Source organism: Haematobia irritans, chromosome 4 (genome assembly GCF_050003625.1).
Source record: "Haematobia irritans isolate KBUSLIRL chromosome 4, ASM5000362v1, whole genome shotgun sequence".
NCBI lineage: Eukaryota > Metazoa > Arthropoda > Insecta > Diptera > Muscidae > Haematobia > Haematobia irritans.
The window spans coordinates 98,473,103-98,489,564 of record NC_134400.1 but is presented as its reverse complement, the minus strand read 5'-3'; the positions used below and the strand labels follow the sequence as shown (position 1 = coordinate 98,489,564).

The following is a 16,462-nucleotide window of genomic DNA, read 5'->3' as shown; positions in this document are numbered from 1 at the left end:
ATAAATAATGAGTTCATGACAAATTTCAGGATTTTCTAGCAAAGTTATTTTAGATTCTATCTAGACGAACGAATCGTCTCGAGTCGATTTTGTGTTTCATGAACAGGCTGTTAATCTGTACACGCTGGAATACTACAGTACAATGGAACTGAGTTTAATATAAAAGTCGGCGGCTATCTCTTATTTCACTAAAGTGTATTTGCCAAGAAATTGTATCCTATTGAAGCGAACCAATATGTAATGAATCAAAAGTGAGCACATATTGATAATATTAATATTTATTTATTTATTTGCAAACATAAATACTTAGCAAGCTTAATGATGTATTGTAGTAATAGGCATATTAGGACAGAGTATTTTTGCTCCCTCAGGAAGATCCGTGTAGATGATACTGGGGATATATTTTATCATGGATATCCAATTCAAATCCTTGTGATCTTATATTCTTGTATCACCCAATCTAACCAGGAATAGTCGTACTATCTACAAAAAGTATTCGGCTTTAGAAAATAAAACAAACTAAATTAAGCCATATTAGGCAAATCGCATGCAAATTGATCCGTATTTAAGAAAAGTAAGCGAAGCTGTAACTAAATTTGAACCGATTTCGAGGAAATTTTGCACACTTAAAGGGTACTTAACAAAATACTTTGTGTTAAATATGAAGACTATGGGTTAGTAAAAAAGACAATATGACCACATTGGACGAAATCGGGCGACATACATACATGGAGGATATATCTAAATTTTATCCGACAAACTCAATAGCGTTTGTCCTTGAGCCAAAATCAGCTCTTTGTAAATCGATTAATAATTGGGACCGGAATTCTGCGAAGAAATACATGGACACGGTCGCTTATACACGCTGAAGAAATCGAAAGGGTTAAATTGATCGGTATATATTCGCTGTTCAATTTCTGCAATTAAATTAATGTTAAATGTACATCCTGTTCAGTAAAATCCCGTTGAATATGTGTCTAAAATATGAACTTTTCTATTATATTTCCCCAAATCAGGCGTAAATATATATGGGGACTATATCTAAATCTGAATTGATGTTGACCATATTCGGCGTCCATAATTAGAATAATAATTTAATAATCTCGGCAAAATTTCACGTACATCGGAGTAAAATTATGGCTCCTGCGGTCATAAAAGCGTAATCCGGGAGAAAGATATATGGAAACAATAACTGAATCTGAACCGATTCTAATAGCATTATCGCTATTAGAAAATGTACTCTGTGCAAAGTTTTAAGCGAATCAAGTTAAAACTCTAGCCTCTGCTATACATGAACTTACAAGAAGCAACCCGTTTTTCTTCCAATTAAGCAAAATAGTAAAACTTTCATATTTTGTTGTAAACCATTTATATTTCGATGTGTGAAGTGAAAAATGTACCTTCGTTCAATTTAACAACTCAATGGAATTGATGGGAATCTGTTTTATCCGATTCTGCCCAAAACTTCAACAAAATCTTGTGTCTTTGTCTCCACAGCAATGCTTAAATATTTGATGTTTAAACAAATACTTATTTTATTTTGTTCATGTCTTATGCTGTCAATCAGATGTTTTGATTATCTTTTTGTCTATGCTGAGATTATTTGTGGGTATTCGGTACCTTACCTGTGAGACAAGTACTGAAACACATTGATATCGTTTGGCGACTAGCGAACTAATACTACGTTCTCACTGGGCTTAAAATCTCGATATTTACAACTCTCAAGTGTTCGTATATGCACATTTCGATCATTTACGGATTTGAAGACTGTTGTTTTGTTTCCAATCTTAAGCCTAGTACTAAGATCACGTTTTCGCACGAAAAACTGTTATACTCCATATAAAAAACGTTAGCGTGGAATAAATGTGAAATCTTTGTTTTGAGCATTTTCAGACACATATTTATACAACCCTGGAATTTTCGCACGAAAAAATAGGCAGGCATATTATTTCGCATAAATAAGTTAACATCCCAGGGTTTGCGACCCTATTAACGGAGATATATGAAGACATTTGTTTTTCGCAGAAACGAACTTAGTACTAAGCATTAAGGAGTATAGATTGTGAAATTTTTTAGTTTACACTGAATATCATTTTAACACAATTTTGAACATTGAGCTGTTGTTTTCTTTTTGTTTAATTGAAGATTGGAGCAAACAATTGACTTATATTCGTTTTGGCCTACGTAAACAAAAATAGAAAACCATAATGATCTAAAATAAAAATTATCTCGCTGTAGAAAAAGGGAGATTTTGTATTTTATTATATGTGCACATACTCATATAACTATTTACGTTTCAACATTTCTCCAAGGAAACGAAGAATTAACAATTAAATTAATTAATTATATAGAAATATAAATTTGTTTATGTTTATGAAGCAAAAAAAGTCAGTTTTTTTTTCATTGTGTGTTTACTTTTCCATTGGTTGTGACGAGTCGCTATAATCTTTTGGTAATTGGTATAAATCGTTTATCAACATCTCTAATTTTTTGGCGGCCATTAAAAAAACGCATTCGCTTGGAGTAGTGTCAAAATTGTGAATTTTTTAATTGTTTAAGAATAAACTTCAGGTAAGTAAGATTATTAATTTTTTTAAGGCAAGTACTAAATTCGTGTTTCCCAGGTGAAAATATCACTGCTTCAAATAATTTCAAACGATGATAATTTTCAGAATTTATTTTTGGGATCATTCTGCCCAAATTAAATTTTGCATATTTTGTCCCTTTACTTTTGATTTTCTTCTGTAGAACACGAACTTAGTACCGGCATTTAAATGGTAAAGGACATAAATAGTAGAGGTTTCAATAATTCATTAGATTACGAAGTTGGTATTATGGTTAGATTATAAAAAGGTAGAGTTATTAGTTTTTATAGTTTATTTTCGCTCATATTGCGTAATAGTGTTCCCAGAAAACAAACAAGTCCAGCAAACGCACATATCAGCGAAAAGTTAAAAGTGAAAGAGAAAGGCTTGCGGAAATACTGGCATCTGGTGATCATGCACAGCAAACCAGCGCAGTTGAGGAGGAAATAACTTCAAATCCTCAACAAGATTTCCAGGAAGAGGAGATGGAAGTAGAAATTTTTATGCCTATGGAGAATCCACCAGCAATACGTCAAAAACTACGCAACTGGTTCATGGATGTTGGACCCAGTATAAAATGTTGCACAAGCCTTCTTTCCATTTTAAAATCGGAAAATATCGAAGTTCCCAAAAGTGTTGGTGGTCTTTTGAAACGAAAAAACAGATGCCAAGTGAGAACCGTAGCGCCTGGAGAATATGTCCATAATGGTTTGAAAAATCAGCTAATGAAGGCAGAGAAACTTCTTTCCAAACTTCTTGTTGACGAAATATGTCTCAATATTGGCGTGGATGGTCTTCCACTGTTCAAGAGTTCTTCCACAGGATTGTGGCCAATTTTGGGCAAAGTTGTGGATGTAGCTAGCTTAGGGGTATTTCTGATTTGGACTTATATTGGCCCAGGCAAACCATTCAATGTTAATTCATATTTACATGATTTGATAGAAGAAATTAAGTCACTGGATGAGGGAATAGAATTTAAAGGGAGAATCGTGAAGGTAAAAATTAGGGCTTTTATATGTGACACTCCAGCTAAAGCATTTATGTGAGGTACATATCACATAATTCTTTAAATGGGTGTCACAAATGCAGCCAAAGTGCTATAAGAATAGACCACAACACAGTTTTTCCAAAAAATATAGGCACTAAACGAACAGACGAAAGCTTTAGAAACAGAAGGGATGTCAAATTTCACAAACAATTTGTTTTAGAAATGGGGTTAGACCTGGAATCCATTGGAATTGGAATGGTGTCACAATTTCCCCTAGGTTGTATGCATCTTTTGGACATGGGAGTGATGAAAAAAATGCTAAGTTTATTAATTAAATATAAAACTAACCAAGTCATCACATCCAAAAAAAAAAGGAGATTATCTAGTGTATTATCTTCATTTGTCCCATATATTGTTTGCGAATTTGTCAGGAAACCACGATCGTTTGAGGAAATGGCAAGGTGGAAGTCAGTGGAATATAGAAAGATTGCACTATACACTGGTATTGTTTTATTAAAAGATTTTGTCGAATCCTCATTTTATAAACATTATTGCAGCTTCTTCCTAGGATACAGGATATTGTTGAACAGCAAAATATTCCACAAAGCCATTTCCGAAAAAATGCTGAAAAATTGTTATATGATTTTGTCCAAGAATTTGACAAATTTTATGGTACTAAAAGTTTAACTTATAACATACACAATATACTCCATTTAACAGATTTTTATGTCAATTTGATGAATATTTCGGCGTACAATTTTTTGACACTCCTTTAGATATACATTCCGAAATGGATGAGACATTTAAAAAAAGACACGGAGAAAGTGTGAATGTTATAATAAATAACTTCACATATCGTATTAAACATCCAGATAATATTTGCTGCTTCGACAATAAAACCTATATAGTTGTAACAAAAATATTTGAAGATGGGACATTTGTGGGCGAAAAACTGATTGATTTAATTCCATTCTTCGAGGAACCAATTTGCTCATTAGATTTAGGTAAAGCATATTCACAAAAATGGAATACACAGGCCGATGCGAAAATTTATAGATTTAGAGATGCGATAAAAGTTATGTCTTTACCATATAAAGAGGGAATAGTACTTGTACCATTAAACGGTGATACGGTCAAAATTTGGTCAAGGAAAAACGCGTGTAAATCGGTGAAATCGTTTATTTAAAAAAATCAAATTAAATTTCTTTTTCAAGTTCAATTAGTATAAAATTCAGGAAAAATATTCAGTTAGGCTTTCGCTTTTCCAAATCCGAATTGCCGGGTCTCACGCTTGACACCTGCCATCAGATTTTGTACAGCCACCTTGTCCACTTTCTTCGCCGCAGAAAGCCAGTTTGCCTTGAACTGCTGCTCGCCCTTAGCAGTTTTTTTGGTCTTCTTTAGGTTCCGCTTGACAATAGCCCAGTATTTCTCAATTGGGCGGAGCTCTGGCGTGTTGGGAGGGTTCTTGTCCTTGGGAACCACCTGCACGTTGTTGGCGTCGTACCATTCCATGGCTTTTTACCGTAATGGCAAGATGCCAAATCCGGCCAAAACAGTACGGAACAACCGTGTTTCTTCAGGAAAGGCAGCAGACGTTTTTTCAAACACTCTTTCACGTAAATTTCTTGGTTGACAGTCCCGGAAGCTATGAAAATGCTGCTTTTCAAGCCACAGGTACAGATGGCTTGCCAAACCAGATATTTCTTTGCCAACTTCGACAGTTTTATGTGCTTGAAAATATCTGCTACCTTTCCCCTTCCTTTTGCCGTATAAAACTCCTGTCCCGGAAGCTGCTTGTAGTCGGCTTTGACGTAGGTTTCGTCGTCCATTACCACGCAGTCAAACTTCGTCAGCATCGTCGTGTACAGCCTCCGGGATCGCGCTTTGGCCGTCGTATTTTGTTTATCATCGCGATTTGGAGTCACTACCTTCTTGTAAGTCGATAGTCCGGCTCGTTTTTTGGCTCGATGCACGGTTGTAGACGATACACCCAGCTTATTTGCGGCATCTCGGAGAGAGAGGTTAGGGTTTCGCTTGAAACTACCGGCAACTCTCTTTGTCGTCTCAGCGGCTTCCGGTTTTCGATTTCCCCCCGATCCAGACTTCCTGGCTGTCGACAAACGTTCCTCAAACACTTTAATTACATTTGTAACGGTTGGTTTGGCAACTTTTAGCGATTTTGCCAGCTTTGCGTGCGAGTAGCTCTGATTTTCGCGATGCGCGACCAAAATTTTGATACGTTGCTCTTCTTGCTTGGCCGGCGTTTTGACAACTGAAGATTGAATTCCAAAATCAAAATAGGAGCCACATTCTACACACACACCTTCAAAATGAGGGGTGTTCAGGTTTTTTAAATGCAAAATTGAAAGAAATACGTCAAGTTTATATTGACCAAATTTTGACCGTATCACCCTTTAATACATTAAATTTTAAATTTGTTCTCCTTTTTAATGAACAACTAGAAAATCATGAGCAAGCGACATCCACAATGCGACCAAACTAAATTAATTCATCTGCTTCAAGAACTTAATATAAAGATGGATAAAATATCGGGTAAGTATTGTTCAATATTTAATTAATATAAATCTTATCAAAATCTTTCCTTGTTACAACACAAATGGAAGCCTATCAAGTTGACATAAAAAACCAAGGTTCATTAGTGGTGAACTCGTTGGGAGAAAATAATATTGCCATAAAAAATATCAATAAAAAAACTACCCCAAACTATCCTTATTTTTTGTACACTAACGTCATCCTTCGTCAAAATTGAGTTCATTATCTTATTTAATTTGAATTCAATTAGAACAAAACAAAAAATCATAAAATGTTTGTATTAGTATAACTTAAAGTTATCATCTCCCAATCGACTAAAATGCATTTTAAACCGAAAATGAAATTACTCGTCGTCATTTTGACGAAGGATGGCTGTCTAGGGTTAAATATGTATGTAACTTTTTCATTAAAACTATGAATTATCCGTCGTATTCAGTTTTATTTATTTATGTGATTTACTCTCAGTTCATACGTCATTTTTATTAACAGGTCACATTAGTAAGAGCTATAGTGGGACAAAAAGGCTTACGAAAAAGTTTGACTGACGTCGTATTGCCAGAGGTTTTAACACATTACAACATAGATGGAATACATAATAAATTGCGATTCCTTAATTTACACAGATTTGTAAATATCCTATTCTGTAAGTATTATTCTATAGTGCATTTAATTAATATATATATATATATATTTTTTATTTTCATAAACAGTAGCGGCTTACGATGAAGGCCACAGCAAACATTCATTCAAGGATGATTTGAAATATGCCATAAAATTAGCTAAAAATCGTTATTTTAAGGAAAAGTCTAAATTAAAGGAAAATGCAGACCCGTTAATGGCTACACAATATCCTCTCGACATACAAAACTTTTAATCTATGACTGAGGCATCAAAAAAGGACTATTGTACCCAAATTCTACGTTTAAAAAGATCTCATTTACTATATTGATATAGTAAATTTCGCTTTATTTTATGAATATAAGCATCATTTATAAGGATAAACTACAATCAAAACTATATTTTTATACAAGTGCGCAATTTAGAGTACTATAAATATTACTTTAAGAAATATTGAATTAAAAATTCGTATGAATGCAAAATAAAATCTTTTTTTAATAATTTTTAGTTTTCTTCATGGAAATCGTGGTCGAAATAAGTTTTTATATTTCTATACATTTTCCAGACCTATCGGCTCCTGGAATTTGGCAAGATGTGCATCAATTTGGACCAAGTTTGAAACAACCACTGTGCACATAATACTGCGAGCAAAACGAACGCCACTAAAAAAAATCGTATTGTTTTTCCTTCAAAAATCCAGTTTGTTAAGAACATTCAATTAAAAAAACAATATATTGTTGCTTGGTACGTATAAGGATACTTATAGGTACCACGCCTGCGTCAAACATCAGGGCCACTAGTATACTAATCAAAAATTTTAACATTATCTGTATCCTATTAAAAATTAAATAAAACTCTATATTTACAACCAAATGTTTATATATGCAATTTGTGCATTATAGAAGAGTCCACCTACAGTAAATGATCGAAAAATATCGTAGGGATAACCTCTCTACCATCCTTTTTTTTATTGTAGGTCCCACGGGACCTCATCACGCTGGTATCGCTTCCAGTGTACACAAGGGTTAAGAAAATTAGAGTCATTTTTACAACTTTTCGACTAAGCAGTGGCGATTTAATAAGGAAAATGTTGGTATTTTGACCATTTTTGTCGAAATCAGAAAAACATATATATGGGAGCTATATCTAAATCTGAACCGATTTCAATCAAATTTGGCACACATGACTATATTACTAATTGTACTCCTAGTGCAAAATTTCAACCAAATTGGGCCAAAACTCTGGCTCTGGGGCCATATAAGTCCATATCGGGCGAAAAATATATATGGAAGCTATATCTAAATCTGAACCGATTTCAATCAAATTTGGCACACTTGACTATACTACCAATTGTACTCCTTGTGCAAAATTTCAAGCTAATCGGGATAAAACTCTGCCTTCTGGGTCCATATAAGTGCATATCGGGCGAAAGATATATATGGGAGCTATATATAAATTTGAATCGATTTCAATCAAATTTTGTACACTTGACTATACTACTAATTGTACTCCTAGTGCAAAATTTCAACCAAATTCGGCCAAAAATCTGGCTTCTGGGGCCATACAAGGCCATATCGGACGAAAGATATATATGGAAGCTATATCTAAATCTCAATCAAATTTTGCACACTTGACTATACGACTAAGGGTTATGTTCGTACAAAATTTCAAGCAAATCGGTATAAAACAGTGGCTGCTGGGTCCATGTTAGTGCATATCGGGCGAAAGATATATATGGGAGCTATATCTAAATCTGAACCGATTTCTTCCAAAATCAATAGGGTTCTATTCTCACCCAAATTAGGAACATGTGCCAAATTTGAAGGTGATTGGACTTAAATTGCGACCCAGACTTTGATCAAAAAAATGTGTTCACAGACGGACGGACGGACAGACGGACATGGTTATATCGACTCAGGAACCCACCCTGAGCATTATTGCCAAAAACACCATGTGTCTATCTCGTTTCCTTCTGAATGTTACAAACATATGCACTAACTTATAATACCCTGTTCCTCAGTGTGGCGCAGGGTATAAAAAACACTGCTCTGTCATTTTAAAGGGAGAACTTCCCTCCTATGACAAGCCCATGTAAAATTCATTGGAGATGATCCAAGTTTGCACTAATTCCTGATCACAAGTTGGGGATCAAAATCGCTTCTTTGGAAGGTCTTTTTTTGCTGGGTAATGGAGAGCATATTATACAATCGACTAAAAAAGACAAGGAAGAGCAGGAAAATGCGAGAACCATGTTCGCAACAACTTTAGAGACGCATTTGAATATAATGAACCATAATAGTCGAGAAAAGTTCGTTACTAGAACAGTGGAACAAACGCAACAATTTCTAAAGAAGAATAAAAATATAATAATCTTAAATGCAGATAAAGGTAATACAACAGTTGCTATGGATAAAAGAGAATACCAGCAAAGAATGATAAATATTGCAGGCGACATGATGATGTACCAAAGAATCAATAAGCATCCAACGACGTCTTTACAGAAGAAAAACAATGATTTAGTGGAAGAATTAGATAAACAAAACATGATTCCAACTCCAGCGAAAAGAAGACTAAAAACAGACGAAGCTACAGCACCCAGAATTTATGGATTGCCTAAAATACACAAAGAGGGCTATCCATTACGCCCAATTTGCTCATGCGTAGACGCGCCATCTATGAATCTCTGCAAATAGATAGGAAACTTCTTAAAGATATTAACACAGAATTCAAGGTACAATGTAAAGGACTCTCTTCAGTTCAAAAATAAGATAAGATTTGACTACCCAAGAGGGGAAAAATTGATATCCTTATTCCCTAGCATACCAGTCGACTTGGCTTTGAAAATTATAGAAAGTAGATGACAAGAATTAGAAGAACATACAAGTATCACAAAAAATATATTTATGAAAATTGTAAAATTTTGCATTGTGGAAAACAGATAAAAATATACAAACAAGTATATACGGCCGCAAGTTCGGCCAGGCCGAATCTTATGTACCCACCACCATGGATTGCGTAGAAAGTTCTACGAAAGACTATCATCCACAATCGAATTACTTGGGTTGTGGTATCTTAAAACTTCTTAACATCGTTTTCTAAATTGTGATTTAGTCCATACATGGTATATATTAGACAAAACAAGTATATACGGCCGTAAGTTCGGCCAGGCCGAAGCTTATGTACCCTCCATCATGGATTGCGTAGAAACTTCTTCTAAACACTGCCATCCACAATCGAATTACTTAAGTTGCGGTAACGCTTGCCGATGGCAAGGTATCTTAAAACCTCCTAACACCATCTTCTGAATTGTATGTAAGTCCATACGTGGTATATATTAAATCAAAAAATATCGATCCAATACGTATATAATTCAGTTTGACAAAGTAGACATACAATTTTTACAAAATTTTCTACAGAAATAAAATTTAAAAAAAATTTTTCTACAGAAATAAAATTTAAAAAAAATTTTCTATAGAAATAAAAATTTTGACAAAATTTTCTATAGAAAGAAAATTTTGACAAAAATTTCTACAGAAATAAAATTTTAACAAAATTTTCTATAGAAATAAACTTTTGAAAAAATTTTCTATAGAAATAAAATTTTGGTAGATTATTTTTGGCTCGAGTGGCAACCATGATTATGAACCGAATAAAATTTGAACAAAATTTTCTATAGAAATAAAATTTTGACAAAGTAGACATACAATTTTTACAAAATTTTCTACAGAAATAAAATTTTAAAAAAAATTTTTCTACAGAAATAAAATTTAAAAAAAAATTTTCTATAGAAATAAAAATTTTGACAAAATTTTCTATAGAAAGAAAATTTTGACAAAAATTTCTACAGAAATAAAATTTTAACAAAATTTTCTATAGAAATAAACTTTTGAAAAAATTTTCTATAGAAATAAAATTTTGGTAGATTATTTTTGGCTCGAGTGGCAACCATGATTATGAACCGAATAAAATTTGAACAAAATTTTCTATAGAAATAAAATTTTGACAAAATTTTCTATAGAAATAAAATTTTGACAAAATTTTCTACAGAAATAAAATTTTGACAATGATGAAAATTTTATTATGAACCGAATAAAATTTTAACAAAATTTTCTCAAGAAATAAAATTTTGGTAGATTATATTTGGCTCTAGTGGCAACCATTATTATGAACCGATATGGACCAATTTTTGTGTGATTGGACCAATTTTGGTATGGTTGTTAGCGACCATATACTAACACCACGTTCCTAATTTGAACCGGATCGGATGAATTTTGCTCCTCCAAGAGGCTCCGGAGGTCAAATTTGGAGAACGTTTTATATGGGGCTATATATAATTATGGACCGATATGGACCAATTCTGCCACGGTTGTTAAAGATCATATACTAACACCATGTTCCAAATTACAACCGGATTGGATGAAATTTGCTTCTCTTGGAGACTTCACAAGCCAAATCTGGGGATCGGTTTATATGGGGGCTATATATAATTATGTGGACCAATTTTTGCACGGTTATTAGAGACCATATACCAATACCATGTACCAAATTTCAGCCGGATCGGATGCAATTTGCCTCTCTTTGAGGCTTCGCAACCCAAATCTGGGGATCGGTTTATATGGGCGCTATATATAATTATGTGGACCAATTTTTGCACGGTTATTAGAGACCATATACCAATACCATGTACCAAATTTCAGCCGGATCGGATGCAATTTGCTTCTCTTTGAGGCTTCGCAAGCCAAATCTGGAGATCGGTTTATATGGGGTCTATATATAATTATGGACCGATGTGGACCAATTTTTACATGGTTGTTAGAGACCATATACCAACACCATGTACCAAATTTCAGCCGGATCGGATGAAATATGCTTCTCTTAGAGGCTCCACAAGCCAAATCTGGGGATCGGTTTATATGGGGGCTATATAGAATTAAGGACCGATATGGACCAATTTTTGCATGGTTGTTAGAGACCATATACAAACATCATGTACCAAATTTCAGCCGGATCGGATGAAATTTTCTTCTCTTTGAGGCTCGGCAAGCCAAATCCGGGGATCGGTTTATATGGGGGCTATATATAATTATGGACCGATGTGAACCAATTTTTGCACGGTTGTTAGAGACCATATACCAACACCATGTACCAAATTTCAGCCGGATCGGATGAAATATGCTTCTGTTAGAGGCTCCACAAGCCAAATCTGAGGGTCCCTTTATATGGGGGCTATACGTAAAAGTGGACCGATATGGCCCATTTTCAATACCGTCCGACCTACATCGATAACAACTACTTGTGCCAAGTTTCAAGTCGATAGCTTGTTTCGTACGGAAGTTAGCGTGATTTCAACAGACGGACGGACGGACGGACATGCTTAGATCGACTCAGAATTTCACCACGACCCAGAATATATATACTTTATGGGGTCTTAGAGCAATATTTCGATGTGTTACAAACGGAATGACAAAGTTAATATACCCCCATCCTATGATGGAGGGTATAAAAAGTTATGTATAGTTAAGTCTACAAATAATTACGAATCGATATGGACTTTTTGTACGTAGAGAGCCAGAATTGAAATATGGGGATCGCTTATATAGGGGCTATATACAATTATGAACTTGATATGGACCAATTTTTGTGTGATTGGGGATCGATTTATCTGAGGGCCATATATAACTATAGACCGATATGGACCTAGTTAGGCATGGTTGTTAACGACCATATACTAGCACAATGTACCAAATTTCAACTCACTCGGATGAAATTTGCTCCTCCAAGAGGTTCCAAAACCAAATCTCGGGATCGGTTTATATGGGGCTATGTACGATTATGGACTGATATGGACCACTTTTGGCATGGTTGTTAAATATCATATACTACCACCACGTACCAAATTTCAAGCAGATCGGATGAATTTTGCTTCTCCAAAAGGCACCGGAGGTGAAATCTGGGGATCGGTTTATATGGGAACTATATATAATTATGGACTGATAGGAACCAATTCCTGCATGGTTGTTGGATACCATATACTAACATCACGTACCAAATTCCAACCGAATGGGAAGAATTTTGCTCTTCTCTGGAGGTAAAATCTGGGGATCGGTTTATATGGGGCCTATATATTATTATGGACCGATATCGACCAATTTTTGCATGGGAGTTTGAGGCCATATATTAACACCACGTACCAAATTTCAACTGAATCAGATGAATTTTGGTCTTCCAAGAGGTTCCGGAGGCCAAATCTGGTGATCGGTTTATATGGGGGCTATATATAATTATGAACCGATGTGGACCAATTTTTGCATGGTTGTTAGAGACCATGTACTAACATCACGTACAAAATTTCAGCCGGATCGGATGAAATTTGCTTCTCTTAGAGGCCTCGCAAGCCAAATCGGGGGATCGGTTTATATGGGGGCTATATATAACTATGGACCGATGTGGACCAATTTTTGCATTGTTGTTAGAGACCATATACTAACACCATGTACCAAATTTCAGCCGGATCGGATGAAATTTGCTTCTCTTAGAGGCCTCGCAAGCCAAATCGGGGGATCGGTTTATATGGGGGCTATATATAATTATGAACCGATGTCGACCAATTTTTGCATGGTTGTTAGAGACCATATGCTAACACCATGTACCAAATTTCAGCCAGATCGGATGAAGTTTGCTTCTCTTAGAGGCCTCGCAAGCCAAATCGGGGGATCGGTTTATATGGGGGCTATATATAATTATGGACCGATGTGGACCAGTTTTTGCATGGTTGTTAGACACCATATACTGACACCATGTACCAAATTTCAGCCTGATCGGATGAAATTTGCTTCTCTTAGGGGCCTCGCAAGCCAAATCGGGGGATCGGTTTATATGGGGGCTATATATAATTATGAACCGAGGTGGACCAATTTTTGCATGGTTTTTAGAGACCATATACTAACACCATGTACCAAATTTCAGCCGGATCGGATGAAATTTGCTTCTCTTAGAGGCCTCGCAAGCCAAATTTTGGGGTCCGTTTATATGGGGGCTATACGTAAAAGTGGACCGATATGGCCCATTTGCAATACCATCCGACCTACATCAATAACAACTACTTGTGCCAAGTTTCAAGTCGATAGCTTGTTTTGTTCGGAAGTTAGCGTGATTTCAACAGACGGACGGACGGACATGCTCAGATCGACTCAGAATTTCACCACGACCCAGAACATATATACTTTATGGGGTCTTAGAGCAATATTTCGATGTGTTACAAACGGAATGACAAAGTTAATATACCCCCCATCCTATGGTGGTGGGTATAACAAAAGAGAGGGTTACCCATGGGATCACCGGCATCACCGATTGTAGCTGATATAGCTATGGAATATTTACTTGACAACTGTATGGAAAATTTGACAACAAAACCTAAAATAGTAACGAAATATGTGGACGATCTCTTCGCTGTGGTTCAGGAAGATGCAATAGAAGATATTTTGACGGCATTAAATAGTTTCAATGAAACTATAAAATTCACCGTAGAAATAGAAAAAGACAGGAGCATTCCATACACGCAGAGAAGAAACATGATTATCACAATCATATTCGAAGAGCAAAATAATATGATAGGAGCTATTTTTGCGGCAACCATGTAACATTTTAACCTGCAACCATGTTGGCTCAGTGAACATGGTTCTAAGAAAAATATAATTGTCCTGATCTAAAAAGTTATTATATTGATAAAAAGAATTTTGTTTGAATGAAAAGACAATGTTCGCGATTTAAAATGTTATGGTATTCTTTAAAGATGTTTTTCTCCTAGTTAAAAGAACATGGTCACAACCTAAAATGTTTTGATCTTTATGAAAAAAACTTTTTTCATCGTCGAAAAAAGGAGGCCACTTGAGAAAAGAAAACACAAAATTAAATTTATTTGTTTGTTTTTATTTATTTATAAACTAATTCATTGTTTATTTGTATTTATAATGCCGTCCAAGCAAACATCATATATTTTTACACACTCATTTTTTCAATTTCAACAATAAGTAATTATTCCATATTTACATCGTGCCCATCAAATGTACAAACGCAGACATCATGTAACTGCAAATAAAAATAAATGATCCATATAGCAAAATGCAGAACAAAAACAGGTACATTTTTCCAATTACACTTTCCTTTTTTTGTGTTCACATAAAACCAGGGATCCGGAGCGGTCCATTTTTTTCGCTCCGCTCCCGCTCCGGAGAAAAAAAAACCGCTCCGCTCCTCGCTCCGCTCCGAGAAAAAAAAATCGCTCCGCTCCGCTCCTCTTCGAGAAAATTATAGTACAAACATTGTATTATTTGTTCAATTGAGTTTTATTTTATTTAGAAAAATCGGGCGGCACATATATGGGAGCTATAGCTAAATCTGAACCGATTTCGATGATTTTTTGCACATATAGTTAGTGCTATAGAAGATTACATTTCGCCAACTTTGAGTAAGATCGGTTGATAAATAAGGGTTTTATGACCTAATTTGACAAAATCGGGCGATACATATATATGGGACCTATATCTAAATCTGAACCGATTTCGATGAAATTTTCAGACTTAACCGGGTGATACAGAAGATTATTTTGTGCTAAATTTGACGACGATCGGTTAGTAAAAAAAGTGCAACGTGACCCCATTTGTCGAAATCGGGCAATACATATATATGGGAGCTATATCTAAATTTGATCCGATTTCTTCCAAATTCAATAACGTTCGTCCTTGTGCCCAAAAAAAACTCCCTGTACCAAATTTCATCAAAATCGGTTAATAATTGCGACCGAAATCCTGTGAACAACAAATACATGGACAGACGGACGGATGGACGGACGGACGCCAAGCGCTAGATCGACTCAGGAGGTGATTCTGAGTCGATCTGTATATATTTTATGGGGTCTAAAATCAATATTTCTTGTAGGCACATTTTTTGGCAGATCAAACTTATTATACACTAACCACTATGTGGTTTAGGGTATAATGACTTTAAAACAATGTGTTGAAATATTTTATTAATTTTGAAGATTTTTTCAGAAATATTAAATCCATTTTGACTTCATTAAAACGAAATTTGCATTCATGTTAGGAATGCAAACAGACTTCATTGAAAAGTTTAGAGACTTTTAGACAAGGAAAAACTTTTTTCAGAGAAATACGTCTTCTATTCTAAGCAAAATTCGTATTCGTATTTTAAGCATGTGAAATATTTGGCCTCCCGACAATATTCTTTGCAGTGCACCATCTACTATTTAATATGTGATAGAAACCAAATTTATGAAAATGGACCAAATTCTGTTTGGTCTGACCATCGGACCAAATTTAAAAATTAGAAATCTTTTGGACCAATTTTGGTCCGATCGGACCAAAACGGCAACGCTGATTGGAATTGAAAGTCTATACACAGAGAAAGAAGTAACTACTCTCCGAAAGTTTTTTTTTTTTGTTTTGCAACAGACGTAGAGAAGAGGTTTTGTTATATTTGTAATGTGTGTGTATGTTTATGTTTGCAACAACCTCCATCGACATCAGTCCGTGGTATACCTACGAATATTCTTACTCAGATCTAGTGTTACCTAATTTCGCTTTTTCCCCTTTATTGTATAATAAATGTATACGCGCACATTTTTCAACCAAAATTGAAACTATCCATAATTTTAATTAAATTTTCGAGAACTAATATCAGAAATAAGAGAATGATA

General features: G+C 34.9%; 1 protein-coding gene across 3 annotated transcripts in view; it reads left to right on the top strand.

Moving 5' to 3' along the window:
• The first annotated feature begins 2,418 nt into the window (after positions 1 to 2,418).
• Positions 2,419 to 16,462, top strand: part of Gr66a (Gustatory receptor 66a) — a 40,396-nt gene continuing 26,352 nt past the window's right edge. The window contains exons 1-4 of one of the 3 annotated variants that reach the window (XR_012721664.1): positions 2,419 to 2,571; positions 6,039 to 6,129; positions 6,595 to 6,772; positions 6,840 to 7,248. The gene's annotated coding sequence lies outside the window, so the exon portion shown is untranslated. Of the gene's footprint in view, positions 2,572 to 6,038; positions 6,130 to 6,594; positions 6,773 to 6,839; positions 7,249 to 16,462 lie in introns of those variants that run through there. The other 2 variants (XR_012721663.1, XM_075305764.1) reach the window with 2 other exon arrangements.